We start from the raw sequence: 13,769 nt of genomic DNA, 5'->3' as shown, positions 1-13,769 counted from the left end.
AAAAGTAATATGGACAATGGTTGTTAATGAAATAGGCTGATAGGGTATTAAAATGCAAGTTATAATGGTAAGTAGGGGTGCACAAGACCCGGTCCGGCCCGAAAACCCAGACCGGGTCCGGCGACTTTGGGGCTAATTTGGCCCAGCTTCGTTATGGCCCGGTCAGACCCGAGGTTTCAATAGATAGCCCCGGTTATTTATTAAATCGGGTTCGGGCCAAGGCTCAAGTCACCTGGCCCCGGCTCGTTGGACCCGTGTAGGTGTTAGTTAAAAAAAAAAAATATGCATTCTGTTTGGCTTTCAGGCTTTGTGTTCAATACTTCAATTATTCAATGTTCACTCCACACTTCACACTTTCACAATCCACAACGCTCAGGTGCTAGGGCCTACAACCCAGTAACCCACACTCTCTCTCACTCAAACTCTTTTCCCTGAGGCGTAGCGCCGCAACCCCAACGGTCAGTGGAGAGCTCCTCCTTCACACTTCCATGCTATTTCTGCTTCTTAATCTTACCTCACTCTCTCCTTCTCACCACCAATCGTCTTTAATTTTTCGCTGTCCCTTTTTCACCTTCTTCCTCTTTCTGCACCACGTTAGATCAACCACCACAGCAACTCACCATCAACCACCGCGCGTGCCAGCAACTCACCGTCAACCTCCTCTCAGAGACTCAGAGTTCTCACCGACGCAGTGTTCATTGCAAGACATAGAGCAGGTAATTTTTTTTTGTTAAAAATCATTGATTTTCATTTTTTTCCTGTAACTACTGGCCTACTGGGTGCTAAATAGTAAATACTTCACCTATTTTGTTTGCTTTGTTATTTTTTGGGAGAGAACTGATAAAATTGTTGATATTGTTTTTGCCATAATTAGTTTAATTTTGGGGAAAACTAACAAAAATGATTTTTTTTGTTTAATTTTTTGGTTTGTATTTTGAATACTTCAATGATGAGAGTTACGAGTTAGACGAAAGTAGGAAAAAGTTGTTGATGATTAGAAATAGCAATTAGAAAATAAGAGGAATTGGGATATATTGTAAATTTCTGTTTAGGAAGTAGGAACAATAATTTGATTTTTATAATTTACACCACCAATAATTATAATTGATTCCTTCAATTTCAAATTTGATGTTATTTAAAAATCAAATTTCTTGATTTGTGCACTTTATGTTATTGTGAGTAAATGCCAATAAACATTTCTGATTCATGCCAATATCAGAAAATATAGTAAATACACCCTGTTTAGCAATGAAATATTCCACTAAGGATTAGGCTAGTGATATAATCAATACTAAGATAATCAAAGGGATTTATCCTGTATTATATTGTCCTTTTTAGAATAAAAGTTAAGTAAAAAAGAGTATACAAGCTTTCCTTTTAAGTTTTATAATATGGTTAGGAGATAGGAAAATAATGAGAAAGGATAGTAAAGCGAATTAATTCCTTTGTTTCAGAGTTTGAATACAGCTAGCAAGTAAAAGGAACTCAAGGGTGATAACTTGGCCAAAGCTTACCTAGACCATTTCTTAATTAAGACGTCATAACAGGGGAAAATATAGTAAATGTATAGTGATGATCCAAATGCTATGACTTATGAATTTTTCTTATTTGTTAAAATTTAAATGATGAGACTGAACAGTTGTTTAAGTATGTTTGGCGTTATTTAGATATATTGTATTTATGTTCAGTTATTTAAGTATGCTCAGCTTTTTTAGAGTTATTGTTAAATGAACTTTTTTATGTTTAGATAAACACAAATGGAAGGAGGAGATCCTAGTTTTATTGCAGTCCAAAGTAATGAAGACAACAAAGCTATGGACATAGAGCATGAGGTTGCTACTGCTCCTATCCCAACTCCTGTTGCACCTCCCATCTCAGAAAATATTAATGAGGAAAAGAAGGTTGAAAATAACGAGGGACAGCAGGCTACTCGCAAGGGGAAAAAGTCTTATGTTTGGACGCATTTTAAACAGCTTCCATTTAGTGAGACTAATGGAGAGCACAAGGCCAAATGTAATCACTGTCGAAAAGTATATCTATGTCACCCAACTAGACATGGCACAAATTCTATGAATAAACACTTGAAAGTTTCTCACAAGTGGATATTTACAAAAGTAGGAAAAAATGGGACACTTCATGGCTATATGCCTAAGGTTGGTGAAGAAGGTGAAGCCGGCAAAACTTGCACCAAAGTCAATGGCTATAGCTTGGAAGATTGTAGAAAGGCAATGGCTGAGTTTATTATCCTTGATGAACACCCTTTTAAAGTGGTCAAAGGGATTGGATTTCGCAAAATGATTAATCGATTTGAGCCAAGATTCACTGTATCATCTAGGATGACAATGTCAAGAGATTGCTTTCAGCTTTATTTAGATGAGAAAAAAAACTTAAAGCTTGGTTGGCAAAGTCATGTGCTAGAGTTTGTTTGACATCAGATTGTTGGACATCAAATCAAAATTTTAGCTACATGAGCCTAACTACACATTTCGTTGATGACGAATGGAAGCTACAAAAGAGAATTCTCAACTTTTGCTTGATTGAGAACCACAAGGGCGAAACAATAGGAAGGGAAATCGAGACATGTTTGAGGGAGTGGGGAATTGAAAAAGTCTTCACAATCACATTAGACAATGCATCTTCAAATGACGGGGCTATCACTTACCTTTAAAGGAAATTAGCTGCAAGGGGTGGATTGGTGTGCGGAGGAAAATATTTGCAAATGAGGTGTTGTGCTCATGTTCTCAACTTGATAGTGAATGATGGGATTAAAGAGCAACATGCCTCCATTGAAAGCATTCGGAATGCTGTTAGGTATATTAGATCTTCTCCCCAAAGAATTAAAAAATTTAAAGAATGCATTGAGGCTGAGTTGATAGAGTCTAAAAGTCTTGTTTGTTTAGATGTTCCAACTAGATGGAATTCCACCTATCTAATGTTGGAACATGCTGAAAATTTTGAAAAAGCTTTTGATAGACTTTATGATCAAGAAACTGATTTCTTTAGATGGTTTGGAGAGGATTGTGGGGGTAAAAAGAAAGTTGGTCCACCCACGGCACTTGATTGGCAACATGCTAGGCTATTGATTTATTTTTTGAGAATTTTCTATGAGATTACTTTGTGTTTCTCATGTTCTTTACATGTTACTTCAAACAAATGCTTTCATGAAATTACATCTATACATTCTCAACTAACATCTTGGAGCCATAACAATTCTGAATTATTGGGAACTATGGCATGCTCTATGAAGGCTAAATACGATAAATATTGGGGACCAGTTGACAAGTTTAATCCTTTGATACTTGTTGCCATTGTTTTAGATCCTCGATACAAACTTGATTATCTTTCATGGTGTTTGGAGGATATATATGATAAGGAAGTGGCTACTAGTATGACTAGTTTTGTGAAATTTACATTGGAGACATTGTATAAATTTTATTCAAAAGAAATTGTAGATGATAAAGTTCTTAATGATGTTGGCGGTCCCTCTAGAGATATTTTGGATGATAAAGATACTAGTCAGTCTAGTGCTAAGGGTGTTGCTGCAAATAGAGTGAATTTGTGAAAAAAACAAAAGAAGGAAAAAGCTAATGCAGACAGCAAATCAGATGTTGAGAAATATTTGGCCGAAGATCCTGTAGACGTGGAAGATGAGAATTTTGATATATTGGCTTGGTGGAAATTAAATGGATCAAAATATAGAATTCTTTCTCTCATAGCTCGTGATGTCTTTGGTATTCCAGTTTCAACTGTCGCATCTGAGTCATGCTTTAGTACCGGTGGTCGTGTGGTTGATCTTTACCGTAGCTCTTTGTCACCAAAAATGGCAGAAGCTTTAATCTGCACTCAAAGTTGGTTGTATCCATCTAAGTAGATATTTAAAGAGCTTGAGTTTGATCAATTTGACAGTAGTGACAAGATTGTTAATGGTATATTTACTTTATGATATTTTTATTCCTTCTTTATTACTTAATTTAATTCAAATAATAATCTTGAGAGACTAATTTCTATGTTTTGCAGATGTTACTAAAACATCCACACAACAAGAATCAAGTTCACAACCTTGAGAGCAAGCTATGAATCAAATGAATTTTGTTATGTAGTTGTTTGCTACTTAATATTTTGTTGTTATTAGTTAGTATGACACTATAAATTATTATCATTATGTTAATCTTGTGTTGGTTGTTAACTTTGTTTTAATTGTCTTTTGAACTTTGAATGTTTAGTGTGTAATTGACATAATTATTATTATGAAACTTTAAATTATTATTATTAGACTATAAATTATTATTATGTGAATGTTGTGATGTTATGAAATAATTATTTTCCAAAATTTAGAGGTTTAAGAGATGTAGAATCCAACTTTTGGTGATGTCGTGATAAAGTTGATCAAGACCCAGGCTTTACCCGGTATAGACCCGGCTTTAGTGTGGCCCGAAAGTAACACAATTTTATAGTGATCCCTGTAACAACAGCTACACAACTTTTGGCTATCTATAATTAACAGCTACGCATTATCACATTGACAAACATAATCTATTTACTCATTCATGAATTTTTCATTTTATATTTTCAGAAAAAATATCATTACAGAAAATTTAACCAAGTTATTTGTCAAAAAAACACAGTTAACACTAATCACAGTAAAAGCTCAGCTATTAAAATCATCTATAAAGAGAAACTGGTACATAAAGAAGTGGTAGCCTTCACTAACTTGGATGTACTTTCACAATGCACCCAATCCATTTGAGCATCAAATAGAGCATAAATCAATGGCCTGTAAACCCCAACTAAGAGAAGACACAAAAATAACATTGAACCCAAACGTAAAATGCTTGCGTTACTAACCTTTTTGGGAGAAACGGTAGTGCGCATGTTCTTCTTCCTACTCCTAGCAAACGGGAACGCGTGCAATGAGCTTTGTCGATGACCTACACTAGCAAGGATATTGATCTTCCACAGTATGGTGCATGCAAGAGATTGAAGAAGAAGAAGAAGAAGAGTTTCCTATTTGAGTGGTTTGATCATTGGTGAAGCGTTGTTGAATTTTAACTCCAAAATGGCTAAAACGATATCGTTTGAAGAGAGATTACACACCAAGAAAGAAACAACGTCATTTAATAAGGCTAGGTGTCAGGCCCACGTGTCACTTAACGTTCCAGGTAAGAATGCCATTAATGGACATTAACAGAAGGGCTAACGTGAGTCACTTATTAAAATTGGAGGTTCAAATTGAGTCAATTAAAATTTCAGGGACCAAATTGAGTCTACCCCCAAATTTCAAAGGTCATTTTGAGTATTTACTCGTGTATCTTCTGCGAGTGAACAAACTAAAAAGTATTAGTTCAAAGATTTATTAGTTTTATCGGGTTAAGTAGTGGTTTAATCAGAATAAAATAAAACATGTATTATTAATTGAGTTTAATTTTGATGCACTGACAATGTAAAATATTTTATATAGTCTTGTAATTACATTTGTTCGTTTGGATCACTATTCACGCAGTTAATATAAAAAATAATTATTTTAACATTATATAATTAGATGCATATATAAAACAACATTACACTATTAATTATAATTATTTTGCACATATGCTTGACTAAGTTATATACAATAAATAACATTAATGAAGCTTATCAAAGATCAAATATTTATTAAATATTTTCTTTTAGTTTAATAAGATAAGAACAATGTAGCCATATTTAGCAATAGAAATTAACATTAAATTATTTTTATAAATTATGGACTATTTAATTTAAAAAATGTTAGGGAGTGAACGGTTTATTTATTTTGTGTTGGGTAAAAACTAGTTTAATCAGTCATTTTCGTTCTCGATTTTAGAGAACATTTTCAAAAATTTTTAAAATCTTAAAAATAAAAAAAAATATTTTCAATTTTAAAAAATATAACATAATTTTTTTAGAATAAATATTTTATTTACAGATATAAATAATTTAGTTTAAAATGTTTAAATGTTCACTAAGAGGACATAAAAATTAGTGTTTTTATATTTTATTTGGTGGTAAGCTAAATATAAAATAGAACAAGTAATAAAAAAATTAATTTATCTTCATTTTTTCACACAAAAATTAAATAAAAATAAAATAATAAAAATATGTAAATTCTATCCAACCCACCAAATTTTAGAGGATAAATTATCCTTAACACTACAAAAAATTTGGGTAAAAATGGCAGTTTTTTTGGGTAATTACGGCGGTTTGAACCGCCATTATTACCAAGTACGGCGGTTTTGAAAAATGCCATAATTCAGAGCGCCATTTTGGTTATTACGGCGGTTTTCTAAAAATCGCCACAATTTCCTGAGGTTAAAATGGCGGTTTTCTGCTGGGTTAAAACGGCGGTTCAAACCGCCATTATTTCCAGGTTAAAATGGTGGTTTTTTACTGGGTTAAAACAGCAGTTCTAACCGCCGTTATTTCCAGGTTAAAACGGCGGTTTAAGGGTTGGTTAAAATGGCAATTTAAACCGCCATTATTACCCTCACAGAATGGCATTTTAGTCGGTTAAAATGGCATTTTTGAACCGCCGTTTTTACCCTAATAGTGGCATTTAAGTTAGTTAAAACGGCATTTTTGAACCGCCGTTTTTACCCTTACAGAGTGACTTTTGATTGGTTAAAATGTCATTTTTGAACCGCCGTTTTAACCCTAACAGTGACACTTTTTTATCGTTTAAAAATGCAATTTTTACCCTCGTTTTTATCGTGTTAAACAAATAACATTTATTATTAGAAATCATAATCCATAAACAAAATATATATAACTCAGAAATAAAGTATTAAACATAGTATACGATTTTTTAGTATTAGAAATCAAAAGTAATAACTCCTATACAAAGTATCAAACATAACATAATTTTTCAACTATAAATGTCATAACATGTAACTCTTAATACATAAAATCTCCATATTTCATGCTGCTCTATTGCTTTTTCCAGAAGACCTACTTTTTAACTATTTTGGCGATGAAATCTCACTCTCTTGATTCAATTCCTACAACAAAAATATAATTTGAAAACATAATAAACAAAATATTAAAGAGAAATAGTAAAGCCAATGGAAAAAGAAACACATAAACCAAGATAATAATATTATTATTTGTCAGGATTGTGCAGTAAAAAAGCATTATACAGCAGTTGATCTTTCCCTTCCACTTATGCATGCAATTTCAATTTTCATTCGTTTCTTAGCATTTTTAAAGTATATATTCCATGTTTATAAAATGTAGCTAAATAGAGAAAAAGAAATAATCAAATATTACCAGATACAAGCCTTCTGGCTCTGGGAACAAGAAGACTCCAGTCTATAGCATAGCCTTCATATTTGTGTTTATGTTTATAAAGCGGGGCCTGATTAAAAACCGCAGCAGCTCCTTGGGCACCCTCTGTTTCTGACTCTGCTAGAGTATTCAGATGAGAGCTTAAGTCCCTAACCTACAAATCAACAAGTATATTATTGTCACAACAAAATGGTCAATGACTTTAGAAAATAACAACAAAATGGAAAGTTTATGAGGACTGGACGTGTCCTTGGAATTGCTATGATAAATGTTTTGTAGTGAAGGGAATATATCAGAAATGTTTCTCATTTTATGAACTGCTATATTCTTTAAAACTTATGGGGTTACTATTGAAGTAATACCTTATCATGTCACATCTCAATACTTCAACACAGATCATGTAAGGAGCCTTCTCCCTAGAATTCAAGAGAACAACTTCATCTTCAGGAATATAAAGCACACGGTACATGCCCTTTCCCAAAGAAAAACAAACTCCTAGGAATAAGGAAAGCAAGATTCATAGATAAATAAGAACCAAGTGAACCCATAAATAAAAGAATGCATACACACAAATTACACACAAAAAATGTGAGTTTAAAAGCAAAGAACTAACAACAGCCAACAATTCCTTGAGTGCACAAATGAAAAGTTGATTAACAGTACCACTAAAAAAATGGCCCCCTCAATAAACATCAGAATGGAAGTTTCTAAACATGCAAAGCAAGGCAACTAAAGAAGTATGAAAATTGGTGCCATTACCACAAGGAGAATTTCTCAGATTAGATTTTGGGAATAAGATGCCATTTGATTCTGTTTGGACAAAACACATGACAAATAGTAAATCCTTTCAGCATCAAAGAACAATATTAACATCATATCATTCACAGTTAAGAAGTACCTCCAGTATTCTGTGCCTCTGTCAAATATAAATTGATCTCTGCTAGAGACTTAAAAGTTAAAACACAGAAACAGCAACAAATAGATGTCAGAAGCCAATGATGGAACAGGTTCAAATAAGTAAATATATACATACATATTATCATTAAAAATATAATAAATAAGTACAATCAAATTAGCAATGAACCTCTTAGGAAGATAATGATCTAGAATCACAATAACCAATAAATCTGGAATCTGCATTAAAAATAAATAAATAAATAAATAAATAACCAAAGTTGAAGAAATGTATATATAGAAGTTAAAGAAAGAGATTAATTATTACCTAATAAGAGAGAAAGAAGAAGAGATTGACATGTGTTGAGGAATTGAAAATATTTTAAGTCTTCTTGTGATGTAATCAATGAAAGAGAGGCATGTTGGTGGATTCATCTTCCACTCAAGAGTTGAAAGTACCAAATTTAAAAATTATTTAGAAGATTCATTCAACTAATTTATAGTATAAGCATACTTCAATATCTATTGTACTTAATACAACTTTTTCTGAAACCTGCTAAATTGATATAATTAAACTAACATATTATAAACAAAAGATCACATTATAAAATGGAGTGTAAACTCTCATTTGTTATATAATCCACGTTTTATCTTATCTCTTATGATCATTTTATCACGAGTAGCATTAAGAAAAAGTAAAATTAATTAAAATGCATTATATAGATTTCTATATATAACTTCTCCTCCTACAATAACTCATTTTTCCTTGGGAATAATAATAAGAACGATGAGAGGCACAAATTAAAGCCATATATACGACCATAGCAAGAAGCTAAGAAAGTTTTCATTGGACTAATATAGGGTGGCTAAGAAGATTACATGGTAAAAGTAAATTGGCGAAATTAAAAGAACTCATATTCATATAACCTTAATGCTAATACTTAAACACAAAGTAGACAAGTAATAAGTAGATAATTAATTAAAGATATATATTTTATAATGTTATATACCATTATAAACAATTAAAGCCCGCAATGTTATATACCATTATAAACCGTTACCAATTTACCTTGATGAGGGACGAGATCTCTTGCCATTGTTCTTCTGAAGGATCTACTCCAGTAGGATTGTGAGCACAAGCATGAAGCAGAAAGAATGAACCATCTGGTGCATTCTGTATAAGAAGTAACAATTCTAAGAGGTTAAAAGTATAAATTACTAGCAACATTTGATCTAAAAGTTGACCTACAAAGAAAAATCTGAAGAATGAAGGTATTATACCTTTATGATAACAAAATATTTTATCCTGAGAGAGACCTAAAATATCAGACCTACAATGGAATTTAAACTTATCAAGACCATACTACCTCACACATATAATGCAAATCCTTCAATACTACTAAAGCAATCCAAGTGACTTTGTAGTACAAATTGATCACATACGCACATTATTGTTTACTTTGATGAATCTTGAATCATGCATATCATCTATTATAATTCTTCTAATAATCAAGATAGATGCATAAAATTAAGACATGTATGTGTTATTGATCTGAATTCTTCTAAAGTTATAGCTATATATATATATGATGTCTGTGTGTGCGCCTAAAGTTATTAATGAGAATTCATATCAAGATATATAAGGAAGCAAACATTAGTTTGTGTTTGGGTCCACAGCATTCAGATCAGAGATACAACAAAGGAAATACCAAATTAAATCTGTATTCATTCATATATAAATATTACACAAATTCACTATGGACTAATACCACTGGCAGAAGAGGTAGTTCCATGTGACATATTACTATATTATATTATAATATTAAATAGAAGCTTAGAAATGAGACCAGGGAGAAAGAAATTAAAAGGGCTGGTTCCGTGAGATATAATAATCTCTTCATGCCCAAGTTTGATCTTCAAATTATTAGCTTCTTTGGATAGAGAGCAATCTTCACCTGAGAAGGTGCACCGTGAAAGTGACCCCCCAAGACTAAATTCTCTAGATTACACATAATTTGGTTATTTCTGTATTTTTCAAGTCCTATATTACAGAACAGTGGGGACAGATAAGGGAAATATACAGATCAATGAATATTACCTGCTGTTGCTTCCTGAGCGATTTTTGTTTTCTTTTTCAACAGCTCACCTTTAGCATTATAGTCAGAGAGGCTGAAGTAAGCTTATCATTTAATGTTTTCAAGTCTTTCTCCAATTCTTCTTTATCAGATAGAAGAGCCTGTACCTAAAACACATAACGAGAAAAAAGGTAAAAGTAGAACAAACCAAAGGTACCCGTTATTTCATTTTACATCAGGTAATAAAGCAAACATTAAGTTTCACTTAGTTATGGGCACAAATCATTATTACCAAAACAATTCAGCTCAAGCTATAATTGCCAAACCGGCATTCTTTTCTTTTTCTTTTGGTGGTGAACAAAGTCTAGTAAGATTCAGCATCAGTCAGCACACCAAGGACAAGACATGCCTCTAGGCTCAAAAGAGCACTTACGCGTAATAAGAAAGTCTCTTTTTCCCAATTAAACATTTATATATCAATGAGATTAAAAAAGAACAAAAGGAGTAATAAGACAAGACAAGTATGTCACGAAGAATTTTGCTATAAACATTAGTCTAGAGTTACAAGTTTTGAAGGGCTTACCTTTTTTTTCATGGACTTATATATTCATCACAGATTTTCCTAGGAACTTATTTGGTACCCGTTTTTTTAACTTTAGGATTTCTAAGTCTATTGTAAAACTCTTCAAACACCTACTTGTTTACTTTAAAGAAAGTAAAAAGGTATATACTATTCGATATAAGATTCCTAGTGTAGAATTCTCAAGAATGTCCTACATTCTACAACTGCACACTGCCTACAGATAAAGCTAATCAAGGGTATATACTATTTCCATGAACAAAAATTAAAACAGAAAAGAACATTTATATTAACTGGACATTACCAACACATTATTATTAATAGTTCATATCTAAACTTTCAATAACAATAAGAAGAAGAAATCATTTACAATGCGAAAGTTCTGAGCTTCAAATTCTACTTTGATCAAATGCATTTCATTCTAAAAGTACTAAAGTTCTCACCTGCCACAGAATGCAGCCCAATGAAGAGCAGTCCATCCATTTACAATGCGAAAGTTCACATTTACACCAGAAATCATTGTGGGTTGTAAGGCCCAATCATAGCCAAGAGCAGCTGCAAGATGAAGTACTCCTTGGCCACCCTCGTCCAATACATGGGATTTAAACAAGTACTTTTCATTCAATCCTTTTTACAAGATAATTAACAAAATAAACAACAAGAAGATTCTTTAAACAATTAGGTATTCAATTTACTAGGCAGAGTATATCTTTCTTTAGACAACTTAGCATATAAACAAGTCAACTGCAAACTAAAATGCAGTAAATGTAGTTTGATTTTCCCACCATAAAATGTGAGCATTCAAGTCATGACATTGATGAAAAAAGAAAACAAAGAAGGCATGTCCTTGTTGGATTTAAATTGGGAGCTAAGCTAGTTTTGAATTTCAAAAATGCATAATGATGAACATGCAGTAGTTATAATAATAAGCACCAAAGAATCATCTATCTATATCAGAAAACAAGTTCCACTCTTTTCCATCTCTCTCAGGAAATTCATCAACCACATGGCAAGCATAACAATACTACTAGAAAACAAGCAATTGAGAATGAACAGAAACACACTACAAGCAATGTTGAGTGGATCGAAGAAAAAGAGAATGCGGAAGTGAGAACGTACCGGCGCTGCTGGCGGAGGAGACACATTAATGGAAGAGGTGCTTGGCTCAATCTCATAAGCTATGGCATAGTGACCAGATTTGGAAACGCGTCGATAGAGGAGGCGCCTTCACTCGAGTGCAGAAGGTTGATGGAAGCGGGAGAAATGAGATGAATGCTGGTGACCATGGCGGCGACAAGCTTTAGGGTTTCAGATCAACTCACTCTCATTCCCCTTTCCCTCTTCCTCCGATGTGCGATCTCAAATTATACCTAAAAGGAAAAAGAAAATCAACCAAGAGAATTATACTTAGAGAGCTATAGAGACGAAAGCTTCACAAAACTCAGATTCAACCAAGCAGGACCATCATTGAAGGGGAAAAGAAAATAAAGACTCTGTAAAAGCTTAACCAAATTAGAATTAAGAAAATTCAGGATCAACTAAGATGCACAACACCAGATAGCAGAAGCTCCATCGAAGACAGCAATGATGGCGTTGCTTGTGGTGACGAGGAGATGAGGGCGGCGCAACAAACCCTCAAATCGAAGCTAGAAAACCTAATCAAAGAAGAGCGCTCCTTCGAAGGCAGCAACAACCGCATTGTATACGGCGGCAAGAGATGAACGCCGATAACGAGGGAGATCAAAAAATTAGGGTTCGTCATATTCAGATCCCTCTCGCTAACTCTCTCACATTCAACAAGACTGAATAGTGATTATTCTCATATGCAAATACACCACCTCAGCTTTAAATGTGTTTCCTTTTTTTAATGATAATGGCATTTTAACCTGCCACAATCAGTGAAAATCGCCGCGAAGAACATGATCATTATGGCAGACGATAAAACCGCCGAAATTAGCAACAATTGTGGCGGTTATATAAACTTGCCATAATATTAGTGCCATTTTAATCAGATTTTTTTGTAGTGTAATTACATGTCCCAGTATTATTAGTTGAAATAGGTTGATTTATCATTGTTAAATTTAACTTTTTGTTTAATCTAAATTTTGACAATCCAACTAATTAACTATAAAGTATAATTCATTTTGTAATTTATAAAAATCATTAAAAAAATCTTATTTTGTAATTTATTTTTTCTCAAACCACATATTTATTAATCATTTCTAACAAAAAAAAATCTCAAATATATATATATATATATATATATAAAGATAATTCAAAAGATATTAAAAATTTTCAAAACACTATATTTTGATAATTCTCTCTTGCTTCCTTCATATTTTTTAAAAATTTTTAAAACACTATATTTTGATAATTCTCTCTTGCTTCCTTCATATTTTTCAAAAAATTTTCTTTATATATAGTATATTTGGTAGTTACTAAAAATCCTCCATCACAATAAAATTTATTTTTAACTACAATTTAATTAGAACCATGCATGTTAAATAAATTTACTGAATAAATAAACTGAGATATATACAAGTACGTAAAATTATAGAAAATTTTGAGATAATAACATATTTTATAAAATAAACCTCTTTAATTTTCATACAATTGAATTTAAATTTCAAATTGGGTACAGATTGCATAGTTTTTTTTCTTTTATTTTTTTCCTCTTGTTATCAGCAACAACCCCGAGTTTAACTGCTTTTATCTCAAATTGTCTGTTTTTGTGCGAAAAAGTTGTATGAAGAATGAATTTTTTTTTGAAAAATAAGAAGGAAGCAAGAGAGAACTATCAAGATATAGTATTTTGAGAATTTTTAATGTCACTTGAATTTTTTTATTTTTTTGTCTTTTGAGATTTTTTTGGTTGAAAATGATTAATAAATACGTGGTTTGAAAAAAATAAACTACAAAATGAG

General features: G+C 32.3%; 2 long non-coding RNA genes across 7 annotated transcripts; one reads left to right on the top strand and one right to left on the bottom strand.

The window, feature by feature from the left end:
* LOC110263564 lies at positions 335-4,249 on the top strand. The gene is made up of 3 exons (XR_002349387.1): positions 335-716; positions 1,748-3,926; positions 4,018-4,249. It is a non-coding gene; the product is annotated as an uncharacterized LOC110263564 (long non-coding RNA).
* LOC107605290 lies at positions 6,759-12,767 on the bottom strand. Of its 6 annotated transcripts, none has more exons than XR_002349386.1 (12): positions 12,400-12,767; positions 11,289-12,215; positions 10,289-10,432; positions 9,472-9,521; positions 9,260-9,364; positions 8,519-8,631; positions 8,381-8,430; positions 8,195-8,243; positions 8,056-8,106; positions 7,659-7,791; positions 7,279-7,450; positions 6,759-7,010 (listed from the first exon to the last, which is right to left on the bottom strand). It is a non-coding gene; the product is annotated as an uncharacterized LOC107605290 (long non-coding RNA). The 6 variants fall into 6 exon arrangements; XR_002349384.1 differs by lacking the exon at positions 8,519-8,631 and having other exon boundaries at positions 11,289-11,472; positions 11,965-12,215; positions 12,400-12,754; XR_002349385.1 differs by lacking the exon at positions 8,519-8,631 and having other exon boundaries at positions 9,260-9,384; positions 12,400-12,765.

Source organism: Arachis ipaensis, chromosome B06, assembly GCF_000816755.2.
Source record: "Arachis ipaensis cultivar K30076 chromosome B06, Araip1.1, whole genome shotgun sequence".
Classification (NCBI taxonomy): domain Eukaryota; kingdom Viridiplantae; phylum Streptophyta; class Magnoliopsida; order Fabales; family Fabaceae; genus Arachis; species Arachis ipaensis.
Note: the sequence above shows the minus strand (reverse complement) of the source record. Positions and strands in the feature narration are given on the sequence as shown.